This window comes from Boleophthalmus pectinirostris, unplaced genomic scaffold (genome assembly GCF_026225935.1).
Source record: "Boleophthalmus pectinirostris isolate CB_2022bp ecotype Guang Dong unplaced genomic scaffold, ASM2622593v1 HiC_scaffold_11, whole genome shotgun sequence".
In the NCBI taxonomy this organism is placed as follows: Eukaryota; Metazoa; Chordata; class Actinopteri; order Gobiiformes; family Gobiidae; genus Boleophthalmus; species Boleophthalmus pectinirostris.
The window spans coordinates 12,742,877-12,765,670 of record NW_026570994.1 but is presented as its reverse complement, the minus strand read 5'-3'; the positions used below and the strand labels follow the sequence as shown (position 1 = coordinate 12,765,670).

The window sequence follows — 22,794 nt, the reverse complement described above, 5'->3', positions numbered from 1 at the left end:
TGGTTTCATTCACACATGTTTAACACACAAACACTGTGTACTTCTACTACATAGTTCTTCTCTCATACAGAAAACACTGTTCCACCTTGTGACATTATTTATATACAGGAAATGCTTGACTGTGTTTTTACTCTGCAGAATTATTTGGCTCTTTCCAGCCCTGGAATTGCCCGTCTCGAACTAAAAGGTAGCTGTTAACCGAAAACTACCATAACATGACATCACAAGGTGGATTAGAGCATTTTCAGGTTTGGAGATGTAGAAATAATAAACCAGGATTTCTCAAACATGTGAATGAAACAAAACAACTCCAGGTATGTTCCTGATAAGGTAACATTATAACATGGCTTAAAGCTCACATGCATCAATTTTGTGAAATATAGTGTGCGCTGAAGTACACACTCTAGTTCCTACTTGATCATGGTTTTTATTTGCGCACACATTTGGCTAGATTGTGTGCTTGTAAAATCCAGAAACACTTTAGGACGACTGCATCATTTTAAGATTTAAACAAAAATACTTCCCTCACTAAATTAACAAATTATTAGCAGCTTATGTTTTATACTCTAGACGTAACCTTGTACAGTTTGTTCCAAAAATCAATTACAGAAACTCAGCAAGAACCACTTTTCTCATTATGTCTTATTTCAATTGCACAAAACATCTTAAAAAAAAAGAAAAAAAAAGAAAAGAAAAGAAAGAAATCACCTCTCTGGGCTGAATCTGCCTCGGAAGCTTGCTCAAACACCCAAATCTCTCATCACACTTGGAGTAATTTACAATTCGCTCGGAAAAATCCCCTTAATACCATCTGATCTTCGAATAATGACAAAGGTTTTTCCCAATCGGCAATGTTTCCAAAGACGGCGCGAGCTGCCGGTGTGGGCTCTGCTTCAGCTTTCCTGATCGGTTAACAAATTGCCCAGCCGTGAACTTTGACCTTTTCTCATGTTCCCTCCTCTTTTCTGCTTTGAATATTCTTTCTGGATCAGCGGTTACATGAGTTTGCAGGTTCCGGATCATCCCGTGAGTGCTGAGGCTTTAAAATGGAGGGGATGGGCAGTTAGGTTAATATGGTCATAATGTGGTACAGAGCATATGGAACAAGTCTACGGGGAAATGGTACATGGTAGTCAAACATGTCTATTGTGATTCTGGTTGGATTTTATGTCTTACACTAACTGGGAGCAATTCTGAATATTAAAGAAGCACAGTGTAATATTTCTAATGGAAAGACCACCAACCTGTAGTCTCCATGGAGATGTTATTGGTTTGCCTACAGAGCAGGGGTTTTCAAATTGGGTGAATGTGAGCCTGCCCTTAGAGCAGGCATGGTTTAGACCTGGTTTAGACCTGGTTTAGACCTGGTTTAGACCTGATTTAGACCTGATTTAGACCTGATTTAGACCTGGTTTAGACCTGGTTTAGACCTGGCTTTAGTTCTGGTTTAGACCTGGTTCTGGTTTAGATCTGGTTTTAGTTTCTAGTTCTGGTTCAGAGGCACAGCCCACACAGAGTACGAGAAAAAACACGATCCACGTGGCGTTCGGGACGAGGCGCGGCCCACGCAGCGTATACAGTACAAGGCTAAAAAAGGTGACGTCCAAACATGGGTAGGTTGTCAGAATGGAGACATAATTTTACAGCTAATACATGCACGCACAATTACCAAGATATCAGTACTGCTACACATGTGTACAGATGTGGACCATTATTTTTTCTTCACTTGTGTGTCGCGCCTCCCCAGTGGCTCTTTGGAGCAATAGGGAAGGCGGGCCTCACCTACTGAAACCCACTGCTATAGAAGTTTAAAAGTATGACAATGCAATTCTATATCTTCATGGACACAAACACGTGAGGCCACCAGGACAATAACACCTGGATAGGGGCGGCAGTAGCTCAGTTGTTAAGAGCGTTTGTCCACTGATCTGAAGGTTAGCAGTTCGAATGTTCGAACAAAAAAAAAAAGAAGTGACCTACAGGTTAGAGATGTGATTCCAGCTCCCACAGATGAATGTTGAGGTCGTGTCCTTGGCTCGGTGTACACTGGTGTTTGAATATGTGCATTTGAATTGAGTGGTTCCTTATTGTAAAGCGCTTTGAGTGGCTTGGAGGTGGAAAAGCGCTGTATAAAAAGGTGACCATGTGTGTAAAAGTGTACTGCAAAATGAAATATCTGTATGGAGACAAGTCGGTGACGGACTACATCAAACAAACTAACTTAACTTGAAAACTATAAGTACATGACATCAGAAGGTGGAACAGAATTTCTCAAATTTTTATTTTTATTTTTTTTTTGAGAAAGTAACAGCATTCTAACATGGCTTAAAGCTCACAATAATCCATTCTGTACGATCTTTAAGTATTAACCATGAGCATTTTTTTAAGCAAACATTCAAACTAAAAACATATCAGATCCCAATTTACACAAAACGAACAGCCAGAACTCTGACTATGCTCGCTGCCAAGTGACGCTCATTGGTACGCGAGTGACAGTGAAATATAAATAATCTTCCTGCTCATACCTTGACGTAGCTAGCACTGAAAATAAAATAATAATACATAATAATAAAAAGGTTCCCAACAGAGACACATAGGGAGATAGGCAAACACCTTTAATGTCAACCTAGTTCTTCTCTTCCCCGCTGTGTAGTGTCTGGCTCAGTATATTATTAGAGAGTGACAGGTCTATAGAGGGGAGAGACAGATTAAGTTTACGTAAATTCGAGATCTAAATTTGGTTCTTTGATCAGATTGGTGACAGACGCCGGTGCCAGTTGTGCAGGTTGAAAGGTAGAGAGGTGGAGAGTCCATGGGGGAGGTAGCGGTATACGAGATGAGATAGATCAGGTTACGCAATGCTTTAATTCGCTTGTACTGATGCTCTGTGGAGTGCGTGTATCCAACCTGGAGCTCCAGATGAAGCTAGTCTAACTGATTGGCATTTATTGAGTTTACATAGACCCATGCTAACAGAGAAATGATCTTTCCATAATGAAAATATTGGTATATTATAGTACAAAAAACATTAGATATAATTACAAACTGTTTTATGTCCTTTGCAATCTTAGTTATTCATTAATTTATGTCTAATTTGAGACGCATCCACGCACTGCAAATCAGAGCTGTTTTCCTTTTTTGTAATTAATCCTGTCCAGTACAAAGCCACAATTGTATCATAAAGTACGTCCATGTATTCCTTTTTTAATTTTGTAAAGTAACTATTCTGAATTAGCCTGATTCATCAACCAGTTTCACTTTGTGGAAACCGTCTGACCTCGCAGCATTAGGATTCATTCTCTCAGTAGACAGTAGGTGAGTACTTCTCATTTAACCAACCGCTGCTATTTAGTCGTGATGTATGTAATGCGCCGCTAACGGGGCAAACTGGTATATTAAGCTTTTCCCAAATCCATAGGAAGAAGGGCAATAACGTCTTTCCCCTTGATAAAATTCACCAAACATTCTCTTGGTTCTGGCTTTATATCCTCGATTTGGGAATCGTTGCCAACACAGATTGTATGGCTCTTCGCTGATTGGCTGGAGCCTGAATTCGCACTTCCGGGGTTTTTGCGAACCATCTAGTGTATTCCGATTCCTGACCTAGTCGTTGGAGAGAAATGAAATTGAGCAGAGGGACTAGGTGGCGCCAGCCTGGCTAATTCTGAATACCATTAAATGCAAGAGTAACTGTATTGGACTGCAGTTACTGAAAATCAGCATTCGGAATACATATTTTTGTACGTATTTTTGGTACATGTACTCGGTTACTTCCTAACATTGACCACTAATACAACTACAGTTAGTCTGGTGGCTCTGACTGGCCTGTTAAAGCTCATTTGGAATTACAAAAGAAACATGTTATCATTTTACCTCATGCATGGACTAAAGCTGCATTGCTTTTATTTTAGAGATGTTTTTTAAATTACATTTTTTTTAAGACAATCTCACTTTTTCATTGTTTAGTCATATCATATACTCTGATCAGTCTAAGCAGCTCATCAAAACATTGCTATTTACTGCTTTTTACAAAGAAATGCGATAAATATTATGCAGAACAATACTTTCTGTTTCTCATGTGGCCCCATGGAAAAATGTAATTGCTCATCCCTGGTCTAGACTAACACATGCAAAGAAAAGGTACTTCTTCAAAATAAAACCATGCCATCAATCAAGTGAGAGTTGTTACTAAATCCATGGTAGTAAAGCTATCTGTTTAAAACAAAATATGAATTCATGTATTTTAATTAACCCTTAAGATCTTAAAGAACACATTTATGCAACGTTGTCTTTTCTGACCTTTTAAACTTACCCAGGGTTGCATTTTGTTTTATATGCGCTTGTTTCATTAATCTAAAATTGTTAATGCTTAATGTGTTTTTTTTAATGTGAAGAAACTGCACACCTTGAAGTCCTGGCCCCACGCTGCCTATGACTCTTCAAACATTAAGTGACCACAAGTAACCTCAACTTTTGTACAATGTAATTCAAGCCAACACATGCAACTCTCAAATGTCTGTTCACGTTTACCGGTCTTTGATGTGATTTTTTTTTTTCTTTTTTTGTACTCCGCAGCACGTCACTATCCCAGCAGGAGCACCCATCCACACAAAAGCTTACACGACTTTATGACTTTGACTGACACGAACCCAAACCACTTGTAACATCACTCTTTTGCCCCAATCTGGCAACCCAACGCCACACCATCTTCCTGATCGCTCTCCATCAAAACGTTTTTCTTTCTTCAAAAAAAAAAAAAAAAGCTAAGAACACAAATACTCTAGAGGAATTTTATCATCGCTACCGGCATCGTAAAGGGTTTGTTTTTTTGGGGGGGGTTTAATGATGGCCGCATTAAGAGGAAAGGAGGGAGTTAGATCCTACTGTCTATCTCCCCTGAGTGTGGGGCCCGGTCTATTCCTCCGCCATCAGACGCTGGTGATGGATGACTTCATTAAGCTGAAAGACAATGAGTGAGTGCCTTTTATTGTTTGCTCTCAATGGTTTATGGCAAAAGTTGAATTATTGTTTTAAAAGCAGTCTCCTTGAGGAAGTCAAACCGGTATCATTTAAACAAATCCCTCTGGATCAGAAGTAAATAGAAGAGTGTTTAGGCCCACTCTGGAGTAAGGATGCATCAATACAGCTTTTACAGTCTGATTTGATAGTGTGAGTGGCTGGCAGTTATAGAGGGGTAGTTATAGCTGTGAATTTAGACCAGAGATCCATATTTGAAATTCTGACCTCGAGTATCATAGCAACTAAAGAGCCGAGCCGGAGTAAGGGGAAGAAGGAACCTCATAGGTCTGTTATTAATATCCATATCTTGATTTACAGACAAATAGTTGAATAAAGAGAGTGGTTAATATAATCGTCCCTCACTATATCACAGTTCACCTTTCGCGGTCTTGCTGTTTCATGGATTCTTTTTAGTGCAATTTTGCATGCCTTCTTTTTACAGTGTATTAAAGTGTATTGTGTTCCTTCCCCTGTGTCCTGATTGGTTGTAGACCATTGTCAATCAATCTCCTCTGTGCTGCGTCTCCTGTACAGTACAGAATGCACTCAGCTCACCAAATTTACATAAATGTTCGATCTCGAGCAGTGTGATTCTGAAGTGCTGTATGTTTGCAAGTTTTCTCCTCAACCCACAACCCACAATGTCGACAAAATGTTCTGCTCCGACAAAGTCTCCTGCGGTCGCACCCAAATGGCAGTGGAAGATGCTAACCATTGCACAAAAAGTTGGACTTCTGGACATGCTGAAGGAAGGTAGAATTTACACGGCTGTAGCAGAGTCTTGCACCAGGTCAGGTACGAGCAAATAGTTGCTGAAACGAGCAGGTTTTAACGTTTAACATAGTAATTACACATGACTAAACCAGGACTAAACCAGGACTAACCCAGGTCTAAACCAGATCTAAACCAAGTCTAAACCAGGACTAATCTCAGATTTAAGAGAGAGAACCGCGAGCCCGGAGAGCAGGCTGTCTGTAAAGCGCGATCGGGCAATGGCCACTTGTACCTCCGTGAGGTGCGGAGCTGAGCCAGTCCTTTGTCCTGCGGTCACCTTCGAGCCCATCCCGATAGTGAGTCCTGCTTCAGTTCTGGTTTAGTCCTGGTTTACTGCTGTTTTAGTCCCGTTTTAGTCCTGGTTCAGTCCTGGAATCAGTCCTAGGTTAGTCCTGAGTTACTCCTGGTTTAGTCTTGGTTCAGTCTGTGGTGTATGCAGCTCAAAAGTTTGATATAATCTCGGGTTAACGGGCGAGTGCCGTCCTGTACTGCGTGGGTGCGAGTCTCCAAAAATGGACCTGCACTGTAGAGCTCCATTACAGAATAAATTAATCTTTGGTTTGTTACATAAAGAAGGAGGAAAATAACAAAAGGACGACAGCAGCAATAAGTTTTAAGAAGGATGCAAAAAGGTCCGTAACTGTCCTGTCTGAAAAAAAAGTGTATAAAGTGTGTGGTGAGAGGTTTTACAGCTTTAAAACAGATATAATAATTGTAAAATATAAAGTTAATGACTTCGCAAATTTCACCTATCATGGGTTATTTTTAGAACATAACCCCCGCGATAAATGAGGGACCACTGTACAAACATTTTAAGACCAAAATGACGAGCATGACAGCAGCAGTTATAGAGAGAGGTAAGTTTTTCAGTAGAAAGTAAACTGGAGCCAGAGTCGATGGAGCTGGAAGTACATAGCTATGTCCATTTACATACAGTCTATGGTAGTGACTGAAAACTGCATAGATTTTCTTGAAACAAACACAAGAAAAGCCAAAAAAACTGACACAATGCTTTGTGTAGCTGTTATTTATCTCTCTAGTAACTACAGAGCAGCTTGTATAAATAAAAGTTTAAACATTATGAGACTTTCTAGGCCAACTACCACCAGTAAATAGTCTCATTACATGAATTTATAGGTCAACCAGAGTATCAAACGAATCTGTATTTGGAAGCTGATACCCAGTCCAGTAATAGTTTCTGTATTCTCTGCATTATCAACTTCCAGTATCAGAATGGTGCATACCTATTTGGAAAGATTTGGAGATAAATGACACTCAAAACTAAGTGACAATGATTGCAAAGAAACAGGGATTATTCACCTTGATTAAAAGACAATCTAAGCCTGAGTCACTGTTTCCATTCATTTTCACGTGTTGAGCGTGCAGTACTTGGTATCCATCTAAGGGCCGAGTTCCAGGTAGAAAGGCGAAGCTTCCGTGCAAACCCATTCACTTTGTCCAACAGATTCTCACACCCTGACGCAAAAACGATGAAAATTATAATGTAGTTTTAAACATCCTATAGCATGCAAATGGACTTGGAAGCTTTTAGAAGTGTTATAATGTTGTTACCTCCTTAAAAACATACTTGGTGTGTTGTTTCATTCACACATGTTTGAGCAATCCTGCACTTATTCATCTGTCTACATCTTCAGAGCTCAAAATAGTGGTAGTTTCACAGCGACCTTTAACTTTTTTTCAGTAAAAAATGGGCAATACTAAGGCTGGAATGATTTAAATGATTCTAGTGAAGGTGTATGGAGTCGTTCCTGTATTACCACATGACATCACAAGGTGCAGCAGAATGTTTTCATTTCGAGAGAAGAACTTAGTCTAACCATGCCGGGTTTGTGTGTTAAACGTGTGAAAGAAACAACACTCCACGTATGTTTGTGATGAGGAAATGACATGATAACAGATCAGAAAATAGCGTAATGTTGGACCTTTAAAATGTGATTGTGATTTTTACACAGAAAATTGAGAAATTGTAAACTAGAGATAGAAAAAAAATTAGGTCAGTAAGTGAGATCCTAGCAATGGACAAAGATGTACAAATGAATGGAAATTAAAAAAAAAGTCAAGAGAAAAAGTTAAGAAAAAACAAATAAAATAAAAATTTCGAGGTTTGAAAAATCAGTCCTGCGTGATAGTCTGAATAGCTCTGTAAAAGCGCCTTTATTTTCTTCTTTCCTGGTCATGTCTTTGAACTGTGTCAGACGTCACACTCAGCCTTCAGCTACATTAGTGTCATTTTTTTCTTTCATGTTCAGATTCATGTGGGAACTGTGTGTGTGTTTAACCATGGGCAGTGCCAAAGAACATGGACATGTAACAACCGTGTGCCCCATTTAAAACATGTAACTACACGGGACCAAGGCTTTTGAATGAGTCTGAAAAATTATGAAGAACAGCCTGATCGAACTGTCAAAGTCCACAAACTTTTGCGTGAGTACACTCTGTAACCTTTCTGACATGTTCTGCCTAGAATTTTCCATTGTGTGCCATTCAAGTCATTTAGCTAACATTTATTTAATTACAATTAAATGTATTGCTTAACGAGGGGGTATTTTACATCTATGGGTATTGACAAGCCAGGCTGGTGTCACCAAGTGCCTTCACTCAATTTCATTTCTCTCCAGCAACTAGGTCAGGAATTGAAATACACTATATGGTTTGCAAGAACCCCGGAATTTGTAGACTGTGCACCGGCAAATCAGTGAAGAGCTGTGAAGCCATGACATCAAACTCAAGCTCCTGTCTAGGTCCCTTTTGTGGTACAGCACAACAGTAAACAAAGTGGTCGAGATGGATGTAGACGAAACCATACATGTGTTGGCAACAATTCACGAGATTGAGGATATAAAGTGGGAACAAAGAGAATGTTTGTTGAATTTTATCAAGGGGAAAGGCCCTTCTTCCTACAGGATTTGGAGCATTACATACGTCATGACCAAATAGCAGTGACTGGTGAAATAAAAAAAGTACCCACCTCCTGTCAAGAAAACAAATCCTAATGCTGTGAAGGTTTCCACGAACTGAAACCAGCTGATGAATCAGGCTGCAATTGACTGCTCATTCATTCATACATTCATTAATTTGTACATTCATACATACATACCATATTTAGGTCACCATGTTACATTTTAAAAATACTGTTCTAACATGTTTTATATGTTTTTGAGTCTCCCCTCCCTTTGCTCTCCATGCTAACTCACTCCCCCTTCACTGTGCTATCACAACACAATCAGCTAATGAAAATACCGCACATCCAGTCAGGTTTGTCAAGCTGTTGTGTGCAGTTTTGTATCATGTTTTTCTATATTGATGGAGAATTGTCAAGATGTAGTATTGGACAGAATCTTATAGCTAAGGAAGGTTCAGAAAGTGCCCGGGAGAGATTACAAAATTGCTAAAACATGCATGGATGTCATTTAAAACCTCTTCTGGCAAGCTAAAACAGATTTTTGCATAATGTCTCCTATTTAAAAACACATTCTTTGAGTGAGATCCGTGCCTCTCCACAGAGCTGACCTTTCCTGGTCCAGAAACAAGATCTCCACAGAGACAAGCAGGTGGTCGCCTTTTCCCTACAACATTTACACATTTACACAGTGCGTTTTGAAAGAAAGAACACCGTCTTCATATTATTCTTTGCTTTTTCGAGTTTTCAAAAGTTACATTTGAGCAAACACTTCTTTAACAGCCAAGTTACTTCAATTCACCACTGAGCTTTAAATAAACAACATTCACAATGAGATACTCAGGTTGAAAAATACAAATCAGCCAAGCTCAAAAAGCAAAAGAAATAGCTCAAATTTCAAAATGCAGAACACATCGCCTTCTCCCAGATATATTCACCTGAAAAATCTGAGTAATATGACATATGTTTGCACACTGGGTGGTAGTCTCCAACAACGCCGAGAAAGCGGACATTTTATCTGGTTTAATATTCACAGCGCTTTTTTAATAACGCTTCACCTGGGATCTGACCAAATACTGGCCCTGCCTTAAGCCCCATGGATATCAACCAACTCCACAGTAGACCACAGTGCCTTGCTCAAGGGCATCCCAGTGCTAATTATCTTAACAAGGGAGAAGCTAATGTTAAAATCTGCTCCTTACAGCTTTTGTGCTTGTGATCCTCGATGCCCCCTTTCTTTTTTCTAATGTGTTTTTCCTGCAGCTTTGCCTCTTGTCATCCGTTTTCCTATTTTTATTCCTTTCTTTTTCTCATTCTGTTCCTTCCTCCTCTCCATCTGCATTACGGTTTTAATAATTCCTTCAGTTGGGCTGCCATTTTGGAATTTTTCTCTCATCTAATGGCACGAGCCTTGAAGCAGTGGTTCTTGGCGGCGCTGGATTCTGACATAGTTTTGAAATTATTCCTCATATCACAATGGTGTACTGTCAAAAATATGGGTTCATACTGAGGAGACTGTTGCCTGGTTTCAAGTCCAAGAGACTATCGTAAAATGTACATGAAATTTTCTGTCCCACAAGCTGAACATGTGCATTTAAAAGATAGTATATTACACAGCATGGATTCTTGTGAGGTTTAAGCCATGTTATAATGTTGTTTCCTCCTCAAAAACATACCTGGAGTTGTGTTTTGTTTCATTCACACATGTTTGAGAAATTCTTTATTAGTCTGTTTACATCCCCAAAGCGCAAAATGCTCTGCTCCACCTTGCGTTTTCAAGTTAAGAGCTACTTTTTACTTTTTGTTCAGAGGAGATTGTCAATTCCAGAGTTGAAATTATCCTAATGATTCTTGTGAAAGTAGATAGTGGAGCTTTGTCTCTCAATAGGCGAGTTTCAGCTGACGTCATTGTTATTAAAAGCCCACGTTGCATGCTGGGAAATATTTTGGTTGGAGGCAAGAAACACGATAGCGTCAAACACAGTGCGTAACCTCGCGTATTTATCCCCGATAATGGTAAATTCCTGCTGCATTATCGGATGCACAAATAGAAGCACGGAAGAAGGAAAATGTCTTTTTCGTATTCTGAGTGAAAAGAACCGCTAACGGTGAATTAAACAGCTTTCAAACATTCGCAGAGCAAACGTAGAAGATCCTAACAAACCGTGGACTCCAACAAGTTCAACAACACATCGAGACTCTTGGAGGTTTTCATTTTTTCTCCTGTGAATGGCCCAGGAGTTTCCACCAAGTCATTGTGGATATCGCCGAAGTGAATATTTGGCCAGGTAGTTGTCGATTCTGACCAGAAATTTGGTTTGGTCCACCTTTTGTAGGGGTTGAAAAGGGTGACTTGGCGTCCGTCGATGCTAATGACCAATTTCTGGTCAAATGGTCTTGGGTCCTCTGCCGTTAGAGTGGATAAATAACCGGGATCAATACCCTTTATGTGCTTTCTTGCTCCGTCCGTCATATTGAATTAGTGTTTCTTGCCGCCAACCAAAATAATTCCCAGCATGCAACGCGCACTTTTGTCAACAATGAAACTCGCCTATTCAATTCAATCTTTATTAAGAACACGTAATATCTGGTCCATAGTATTTAAAAGAAAAATAGTAAGAATAAAAAAAGTTAAATACAGAGCATATTATAATGTATACAGACAAGCCCGTCAGTGTCTCCACAGCTTAGAGGTGAATGTGACAGAGCTACTCACAGGATACACTAGAGCTTCAATGATTCGATTGTTCAGATTCATGGCTCTACGCATAAATGAATAAATACAACATCTGATCGTGACAACACAGGGTCTCACACCACAATTTACAAACATTTCACTGGTGCTACAGAACCTCGGCACTTTCAGTAATATTCTCAAAGAGTCATTATAAGCCACTGTCAAACTCTGCAAACTCTTTTTCTTGCAGTTGTAGTCTATTACCTCATGACATAAAGAACAAAATACCTAAAAAAAATACTACCAGTGTACCATCGAAAGTGTTCTGACATACTGCTGAACATCATGGTATGGACAGATGCTGAAAAGAAGGACCTGCATCGAGCGATGAGAACAGCTCAGACGGTGGTGGGCTCCTCGCTCCCGAACCTGCCCATCACCTACACTTCACGTCTCCACTCAAGGGCCTCCAAGATTCTGCAAGACCCCACACACCCTAGGAACTGCCTTTTCCATAGTCTCCCCTCGGGAAGGCTTCAAACTCCCTTCACATGCACCGTGTTTGTGCAGTTCTGCTTCTACCCACGGGCAACGGACGTGCACCAGGAGCACAGGTACAGATAAAAGGCCTGAAGACTCAGTGCTATAATCTATTTATTTATTTAATGTTTTTTTTTTTTTTTGGTATGGATTTGAGAATGTGTCTATATGTATTTATTTTTATTGCTACAGATCTGCTCTGTCGAAGTTTTGTTGTATCTTGTACAATGATGTAACGAACGGCCTGTTCGTTACGTAATAATTACACATGCACTTTCATTCACTTTGCACTTTATATATATTTACATTGCACAGTACAGCACGAAGCACTTATAAGATACGCTAATTTGCACATATTAACATATTAAGAATTGCACACATTTGTATTGTTTTAAAAAAATATATATATTTATTGAGAACATTGTCGGGTGTCACGTGGGCCGGTCGGACGGGCACTTCCGGGTTTGGCGGCCGCCGGTCTGCGGAGATACACCGAAAGTTACAATTGGATAGTGTGCAATATATGTGCCGTGTTTTAAATGAGTTGTGTCTTGTGTGTGTTTGCGTGTGTGCCATGTGGGTATTTTAGAGTGTGAGAGTGGTATGTGCGTGCATGTTTGGTATTTGTTAGTGCTTTTACTTACCCGTGTCTTCTGTCCAGGTGTCTGGCGAAAAGATTCCCCGGGGAACCAGACACCTTTTAAGAGTTCCGGGCCAACTCATCACGGCGGACATCGGGGGGGAATAGCACTCGTTTTTAATTGGGATATTCACGTTGGGTTTTATTCAGAATTAGTTTTAGGGTTTTATTATTTTTGTATTTGGGTTTTATATAGTTTATTTGGCTATGGGTATTTTATTGGAGGATTTTAACTTAGTTTTATACAGCTAATGTTATTTTACACCCCTTGGAGTTTTAATGGTTTTATCCAGTAGTATATAAGGCGCCTAATTAGACCATTCGATGTTCTGCTGCTGGAGAGACCTGCTGCTCCATATCCTCCCTGCACTTTTTGCACCGCACTTTGTTTTCGGCACTGGCACTTTGGGAATTTTGGAAAAAGAAATTAAAAATTTTGTGGACCACGCTAAACCTGCCTCCATCATCTGTTCTCGGTTTCTCACTGCAATCCAGCCGCTCTACCCGTCCTGGTCACAAATGACAATAAATCTAAATCTCTTCTAAATATGCAGGATGTGTGTGTTAAACCTGTGAATGAAACAAAACAAAACTCCTGGTATGTTTTTGATGAAGAAACATTCTAATAGAGATAAAAAAATAATGCGATATAGACCCTTTAAACATGTTCATGAACTCACAAAACAATCACACTGTATGAGCAGTTTACATCTCTTACCTGGCTTTGCTCTGTCCATTGTAATCCAGGTTCATTCTTAATTTCAGTTGTATAAAATCAAAATCAAAATGACTTAATCCTCAGCCCAGAAAAATAACAAAATCTAACTTTTAAATGTTAAAAAGCTTCAAATATTTGCACAGTTTTTGGCTAACAAAACACTGCTCACTCCCATCAGGGTTTGAGATGAGACACCTGTGTGGCGGAAGGATACGTGCTATGTGATGAGGCTCACTACAAGTGCAGTGCAGAGAAGTGAAAAAGTAGTGCACTGCTTGAAATGAAATGGTCATATGAATTTGTGCATTGTTGTTGGTTTTGCCTGTTGTGATGATACTTCTAAGTTGCCTTTTTATCGTAGAAGGATACAGTAGCATAACCCAGGGCCAGGATGTACACATGAGTCACAGTGCACTGCTTTCTCTGCTCTCTACTCCCTACACTGCAGTTAGGGACAAATATAGAACAGAAATCAGAATCACGTGGAGCAACATTCTTAGGAAAAAGTTAATGAATAAACAGCAAATATATTATTGAAAACCACTCAGAAAAATAAATAAATAAGAATGTAAATAAATATTTAAAATAAAAAGTTAAAGTGATTTGTACTGTCTGAAAGATGTGATAAACAGAGTGTCCAAATCATTCACTTGTTGCGTTTATAAGCATTTTTCACAACCAGGCTGGAGTAAAACCATCTATGTGCTATCTGCATCTAATTGGATGCAGATAGCACATAGTGGACATATTTTGACCTAAAGAGCTGCTCATACAATAGGCTCTATTCACGCTTAAGTTACAAACCAGGAAGGTGTTTGGAAAGATGTGATTACAGCTTCACTTCTAGTGTAGTTACTGACTCTAGGCTCCTTTATGACTGTGATAAAACATAAAATAACTATAACTAAAATAAGACTGCATACGTATGTGCTGTTTGGAATCATTTCATTCCTAATCTGGCGCCCTTGTCTCTTCTAATCGCATGTACCTAGTGTGCTCGGAGTTGTGCGTCAGGAGGGAAATGATAAAAACTGAGGTGTGGTTGTAACTGTTGATTAGCCAATGACACGCTACAATGACATGCAGATGAAGAAAACTGGCACATTTTCTCATTTTATCTAGCATTTGTCAGACTAAACCTGCATTCAATTATCTTCCGACTCCCACTTGGACCTCGGATTTGAAGTCACATCGGACGTGGAAAGTAGCGTGTAGCCTCACCACAGCACCGATTACCATACCCATCGGCAGTGATACAGGCACAATAAGGTGTTGCAGTAATACAAGTGACTGAAATTGTCATTAAACCACCAGTGTGGCCGAAAACAATGAAAACAGTTCATATTTACATGTCACAGTGGGCACAACCATCTTGGACAACTCAGAATCCTTGCTTGGTCTACTTTTTCCACCACCGAGGTGTGAGTCGCACCATCCCAGGAAAAGGCCAACAGAGCCTGCTAAACTAGGGTGACCAAACGTCCGTTTTTTCCCAGACATGTCAGTTTTTTTGCGTCCTGTCCTGTGCATCCAGGTTTTGTTTTTGTTTTTTTTTCAGAAAGTGATACAAATGTCCAGGTTTTCATGATCTTTCATTGGGCCATTAAATTGAGCGGCTCTCGTAGCTCTCTGTGCACTCAGAAGGAGCAAGCAGACACAGTCGGTCAGCCTGCAACATGCCGAAGCACAAATGTGCATTTAACGATGACTTGGACATAAAATTCCCCGTTTACCGTCCCGGTCGAGACAAGGGGGAGGCCATGTGCACAATTTGCGAGGTGAGTGTAGCTCAATGTCGAGGCCCCACCCCCCCGTACCCGGTGAGGTGTCCGGGTTTTCACAAATGGGAATATGGTCACTCTACGCTAAACGTCTTCCTGGATAGAGCCGATATATCTGCACTGGGACAAGACAACATTTGTTCAAATACTTCAGGCACAGGACCTTAAACAAAAAGGAAAAGTTCATTGTTGGAACTTGCGCTCAATGTATTTATTTACTTCTCTTTATTTACTTACCCTGATGAAATGTACACAATATATGATGTCTTTTTTTGTTTCATTTTCCCACACACAAGATTGCCACGTCTCATTCCATCACATCTCTGCTGTCGTGTTTTATTCTGTTTGTGTTTACGACTATATATATCTGACCATTTACATCTGCTTTTGTTCTTGTCATGCCGTCCCTCCCACTCCCACTCCTTAAGCCGGCCTCGTCCTCCCCGGCGCCGCACACACGCAATCACCCAATAACAGGTATGACAAACATGCACTCTTCATATATCTCACCATAAAGGGGCAGCCATGTGAGTGGAGAGGAGCGTGGGGGGCGTCCACGCTCATTTACATCGCCGTTCTTGGATCAGTCTCGGAGCCGTGAAGCATGAGTGTTTCAGAAAGTGTTGTTTACAGTGTTGCCAGGAGACACAACCTTGGACCACTTCTTCTATGTTTATTTGATGCGTATCCCGACCCAGGGCAAGGCTTCACACACACTTAAGTACATGTCGCATATGTAATGTCTATATTTCATGAAGACGCACATAGCAGTTTGAAGTTTATGTACAGAAGCAGTTGGAGTTTCAAATATAAATCAAATGTACAGTCATTGATGTTCACTCAGCAGTCTAGATTACAAAGATATGGTATGGACCTTTATGGTTGCACTTCTGGTTAAGTGGCAATCCCATTAATTTCAGAGGAGAATTCGAGAAAGGTTTGCCACTATAATAAGATATAGTATAGCAAATGTTCAGTGTTCATTTGCAAGACAAGTAAACACTGCACTGATTCTCTAGGAGGCTTTAAAACAGCTCTGTGGTCTGTATAGAATTTATTTGCTGTGAAGATCGGCAGCCCCATGTAAAATAATATAAGCCGAATGACAATGATGGTACCCACGGCAATGTACATACTGAGGTGAAAACATTTTACTTATTTATTTTTGTTGTTTACTCTTTTATGTTTGATGTTGCAGATGTGCCATTTAGTAATTATATTCATAGATTATACAGGATTTAAAGGGGAAATGTGGATAAATTAATTGTATATTTAAAAAAAAAAGATACACAGTGCATTTAAAGGTACAGTGTGTAACTTTCTGGAGGTGGCATATCACCTGCAGGATTCAGTGGAAATCGAAATGTTTTTTTCCATACTGCTGAATATTATAGCCAAAGGAACGACATCGCCATGGAAACAAGCAAACTCGCACAGAGGAAGTACAGACTTTAAAAAATAAAATAAAATAAATAAATAAAATTAAAATACTGTGACTTTATTACCCTCCAATAGTCCTAACCCTAAATATCAAGTATACACTTATTCAAACAAGCAGTTATTTCTCAAAACAGACTTTTAAACATGTTTTTGTTGTTTCCCTTCACCATTTACTCACCCAGAGTTGAATTTGGAGTGCTAGTACATGTTTGAGCAATCTTTAATTGCTTTTTTCAAGATGCAGTATTGCAAATGTATTTTCTTAATCAGTGATACATGTAGGATTCTGTTGCTTTGAATAGCCATTTTGGTGCTAATGAAAAAAACAAAACAAAACTGCTTTTGCTATTGTGCTATTGCTATTGTGTGCATCTATCCATCGGAGGTGCAGACAGCTTCCTTTTTGTCGTGATGAAGTTTATGGTGATATCAGCTCCCATTGGGGACCAACGTGGAAGTCAGTGGACTTGTTGTTATTTTAGACTAATATTGCAATTTAAAATATATAGCCAGACAGACACAAGGACAGTATGTTTTCTTTCATATCTATGTATTTTGAACATAATGCATTTATTTTTGCAGTTTCCTGTCTGGTCAGATACATCATGTTCAGCCAATAAGTGTGAGATCAGCGTATGATCTCCATATTCATATATCCTCATGACGCATTCACTAACCTCCAGCTCCCTGTTATTTCAGTGCAGCGCTCCCTCGTTCACTTCCATGTTCTGGGCTTCACGTCGCCATCTGAAGTCATCCGGGGCCATCATTGAGCACAGTGCGTCATGACTTGGCACGTCTTTACAAACCAGGACAGATACACACAGAAATAGCCGCACTGAGAGAACACATGGCACTGTCAGTATATGTCACACTTATGAGACAGATCCCAAAGTTTTACACAAAAAGACTGTAAGCTCATATACACTACCAGTCAAAACTTTGGACTCATCCTCTCATTCATTGTTTTCTTTTTCTTTTTAGTGTTCACTACTTTCTGCATTTGATATACATACAGGAGACATCAAATACCACATATATGAATTAACATGTATGGAATTATGTAGCATGTATGGAATTTTTCTTTTTGTTACATATACAGAAGACATCAAATATGTGAAGCAAGTTACATTGAATTATCTAGTGAAGAAAAAAAATAACAACACACTTTTTTTTTTTTTTGGACAAAAGGGTGTAAAGTACAGAAGCTGAGAGATGTCACAACAAACACAAACGCCGCAACAAATACAAATGCGACAACACAAAAAAAAGCCACAACACACCAAAAAAAGCCACAACGGAAGTGACCGCGGGACTCTATTTTCTGACGGACCAATCAAGCGGCAAGTGAAGAAGAAGAACTACAACATGAAAAGTAAAGGAACGGAGAAGCTGAAAACATAAGTAAAAGTAATTTATTGTTTTATCATTATTCGTTTCACGTTGTAGCTCTTCTTCACTTGCCGCTTGATCGGTCCGTGGGAAAATAGAGTCCCGCGGTCACTTCCGTTGTGACTTTTTGATGTCTTGTGGCTTTTAATGTATTGTGGCTTTTTCATGTGTTGTGTCTTTTTCATGTGTTGCGGCATTTGCGTTTGTGTTGTGGCGTTTGTATTTGTTGCGCCGTTTGCATTAAAATAGAGTCCCGCGGTCATTTCCGTTGTGGCTTTTTTTCATTTGTTGTGGCTTTTTGTTGTGTTGTTGCATTTGTATTTGTTGTGGTGTTTGCGTTTGTTGTGATCCCTCTCGGCTTCCGTAGTAAAGGGTATATAATTTGAGGATTTGGTTATGCAATGTATAAAAAACATATATATTATTAATTAATCATTGCATTTATATAGCGCCTTTTAAGATACCCAGAATGCCTTTACAGTTCATTGTTCATTCACTCCACACTTGGTGGTGATAAGCTACTATTGTAGCCACAGCTGCCCTGGGACAGCGAGGTTGCCAATCTGCGCCATCGGCCCCTCCGACCACCACCATCACTCACGTACACAATGCTTTCATACTAGGCATTGTGGGTGAAGTGTCTTGCCTAAGGACACAACGGCAGTTTTTGCCATCGGCGTCCCCCCTGTGGCACTTGATTTTCCCAATGGTCTCCCATCCAAGTACTAACCAGGCCAATCAATCTTACTTCATGTATGTGATGTCGTCTGTATGTATATGAAATGTAGAAAGTAGTAAACCTTGAGATGGTGAGTCCAAACTATCGCTTGGCAGTGCACATGACAGGAAAAGCAAAGCAAGAGGTGTGATATTAAATGGGGCTTGCTATGGTAATTATAGCAGTCAGGTCATGTTGGTTTGTAGTTTAAATAAAATATAGGATACATAAAACAGAATTGCAACTTGAGCCTGGGTAGAGAAAAGGATGAGGAAGAAAGTGCATGCTTGGATAGATGAATAAATGGACTTGGCCCCGGGCACTATACAACGTGGTAGAAATGATGTACAGAGCGATGGAGGGATTCAGATGGAGGGGAAGAGATAGGTATTTTGTCTAGACAGGAGTTTCCAATATGTTTTACATCTCTCAGCCAATCACTGTCTCTTTTCTTTACTACTCCAAAGTCACGACGCCATGTACTATATACTGTAGAAATACTGTTCTTTATGATGGCAACAAGCTCAGGTTTTGGGATGCAAGTAAGGTTTATTTTTGGCTTACAAGAGGCTTTCCTGTTCTGGCTCAAACTGGATGCATAACTTAAAGAGTAACTAGACGTACCATCTGATTTATAATGTGAAGTTAATGTAATGTGAAGGACAAAACTTTAAAGTATACACTAAATATGAGTAAGTATCTAAAAATGAGACAGACTAAATCTTATCTGAAGGAGCGGTGCGAGAAACACAAATGTTCAAATCATTTAATACTGTCAACATCAAGCTTTTGTCACTTGTAGATCTACTCATAATGGAAAGAATAAACCTTTTACTCATGTAAGCGTACTGTTACTTCAAAAATATTACTAGTACTAGTGAAAATATGCTGCTAGAAAAGTACAATTTCTTAAAAAAGCTACTGGTGTAAATGCAGTACTACCCACCTCTACTTCTCAGTAAATTACACATTGTGCCTTATTCATTTGTTTTTGTCTGTTTAAGCAGAATTATAGAGTGTTATTCATTTTCAAGCATTTTCAAATTAACAAAAAACTCACTTGCAGGCTAGACATTGACATAGTTATAGCACAGAGTCTGTGTTGAAGAGAAAAATATACTGCAAACAGACTTTTTAGGCAAGCTGGACAAAGGTCAGTGAGTCGACCTGAATAGAAAGAGACTGTGAGGGAGTTAAAAGAACAGTGTATGTAAAGGAAAGGTGCAGTATATTTTTACATCTGCAATGGAGACAGCACTGCGAGTCCGTCATCTGTTTATGTAAGTATTGCTTTGTTTTGCTAAAGATATAAGAGCTTTGGCCACCATATAACATTGTAAGTAATTAATCTTATTATACAGTATTTGCCTGACCACCCAGAAGTGGACCATAGAGAAAAAACCCTGAAAAACTTGAAACGGTCCAACCACAGCTGCTAATTTGTAGTACAAGTCTCTGAAATGCAGAAGTCACCTCCTCTCAAAAATTCTCATAACATTCAGAACAATATTGAACTTATTTTACCTGAGATAAATACAAGTTTGGGGCTTTGATTATTGATTCTGTAGATATCTGGGCTGTTTCTCAGTTGTTGCTTTTTGTGCCCTCTTTTAAGTTTAAGGGCCATGTTTCTTTTGACATGGACCATGGATCTCTCAGATTGGCTAATACACCTGTCAATCACACACAACTCAAATCAGAATGACAGAATACAGTCAGGCAAATTCAATATATTCTAGTTGGTATTTGTAGCATTGAAGTATGTCTCCAACACTAGTTACTTAGTTACTAAAAAAGTGAAAAAAGAAAGAAAGAATAAATAAATAAGAATTTGGGGCTTTGATTGTTGATTCTGCTGAAATCTAGGCTGTTTCTCAATGTTGCTTTTTTTGCCCTCTTTTAAGTGTAACCCTGCATTCGATTATCTTCCGACTCCCTCTTGGACCTCGGATTTGATGTCCGAGCTTGAAGTGTATTATTATGTTTCATGTGTTGGACAACATAGATTATGATTATGACTATTCCCTCATCTTATGAAAACACTGCCACTTTATTTAACCCTCCTGTTGTCCTCATATTCTGTATACACCCCATGTCCTCTGGGTCAAAATGACCCGTCTTCACTAAATCCCCAATATAAGCAGTTTAATTGAATTTTAAACACCAAATTTTATTTAGCTTGAAGAAACATTCACCACAAAATGTGTGAATACTTGAGTTTTCCCTTTTCACCTGCATTTCTATAGCTTTAGAAACAAAAGAAATGTGCAAAAAGGAATTTTGAATGCGTTTTTATTCATCCCAATGAATAAGATTCTTCAGGGGGGTTTTTTTGTTTGTTTGTTTTTTTTGCCAGTGAACAATGTAAGAAAATATACAATCCAAAAAAAACAATAACTCATTCAACTAATTAGCACATGTAGAGCAGTACGCAAATGCACAGCTCTTGCAGATATATTTCTTACACCTACAGCACACAGTATGTGTTTTACAGTCCTTCTTTGGCAGGACAGAACTGACATCTCTTCCTCTTACTTGCCCCAGCTGGGCCAGCGGCTGTGGCAGCTGGATCCTCAGGTTGATCAGGAGCTCCTGCACTCTGTATAGCTTTGACAACTGCTGCAGAGGCTTCTGTGCAGGGGACATGCTTCCTTCTTTCAATGAGTGGAGTTACAAATGCCTTTCCTAGCTGCTCCAGGAACACCCTCCTCTTGTTCTGCTCAGGTTGGGTTGATCTCTCTCCAAATCACAAAGGCATTGTAGGAGGAATCATCAATGATGTTGTGGAAGATGACCGGGGCCAGTGGGCAGTCATCCTTCTGCAGCTGTATGTTCCAGTCACCTTATTCAGGTTGTCCACATCTCCTTTGTTACAGTTGTAGTCTAGGATGATGGATGGCTTCCTGTCCTTGTGATCATAGTGCTATGCCAGTGTCTGTGTGCAGTGTGCTCAGAAGTACTACATTCTTATTTTTCTTTGGGATGTAGGAAACTAGGGTGGTGGTGAGCGTGAAGGCAAACGTTGATGAGAACACCTCTCTCTCCTTTGTTGCAAGCAGTGCAGGTGGGAGCTCAGGTTTGTTCTTTCAAACTGTGCCAACCATGGTGATCTTCCTCTTCAGGAGCTGCTGTCATAAAAGGTGAAGAAATTGTCACATGTCACATTGTGACCCCTCAGTCCCTCTGTCACATCAAGCACAACTTGCATCCACTGGTTCCTCTCTGGGCCTCCTCTGGTCTGAATCAGAGTTGTCTTGCTGGGTATCTGGAAAAATCAGCTCTAGAGCCTTTTGGACATCATGGATTCAGCACAAAGAGAATTTGGGGTAATGTCATCTGCAGCACCTTTATAACTTCTGGAAATCCACAGATCAAAGGCACTGTCCACTAGGGCGGCAGTAGTTCAGTTGGCAGAGCATTCGCCCACTGGTTGGTGGTTCGAATCCAGCTCTCGACATAAACATAATAGGTTAAGCGGTCAGACCCACTGACCCACAGGTTGGCTGATGTGATTCCAGCTCCCACAGATGAATGCTGTCATTGTGTCCTTGGGCAAGACACTTAACCCACCTTGCCCACAGTGTCTGTGTGCACTAGTGTGTGAATGTGTGAGTGGTTCCTTGTTGTAAAGCGTTTTGAGTGCCATAAAGGTGGAAAAGCGATGTAGAAAAATGTGACCATTTACCAAGGCCACCTGTCTTGTCTTGTTTACATCTGCTACTGATTGATCTGAGACAGAACTAAAACCCTAACCCTCACATTCTGTGGTGTGTAGATAACTCTGTGACTGTGATTTTAACTGAATTTCACTGTTGGGTCATTTTGACCCGAAGACGACCTTTGTACATTTTTTTGTACAGCATACATGATAATGTGAATAAAGGCAACAATTCACTTTTTCTAAAGTTTGGGTCAATCTAGGAAAAGTCATAAAATTTCAAGTTAAAAAATTATCGTTAAGATGATTTTTTGTTAGTTTTTAACGTGGTAGCGGGTCATTTTGACCCGAGGACAACAGGAGGGTTAATAAATTTTTTGAAATTTGCATGTCATTTTATATTATGATTTCTCTTCTGTTACTACCTTAGGTTAATCAAGTATTTCTTCATTACTGGCCTCATCACAACACCGACTACCACACCCACAGGCAGTGATACAGATGAGGTAAGGTACTG

At 39.7% G+C, this 22,794-nt stretch overlaps 1 protein-coding gene across 1 annotated transcript in view; it reads right to left on the bottom strand.

Moving 5' to 3' along the window:
- The window catches only part of slitrk6 (SLIT and NTRK-like family, member 6), a 340,866-nt gene extending 327,433 nt beyond the window's left edge, over positions 1 to 13,433 (bottom strand). Inside the window, exon 1 of the mRNA XM_055166051.1 lies at positions 13,289 to 13,433. The gene's annotated coding sequence lies outside the window, so the exon portion shown is untranslated. The remainder of the gene's footprint in view (positions 1 to 13,288) is intronic.
- Between the last annotated feature and the right edge of the window lie 9,361 nt (positions 13,434 to 22,794).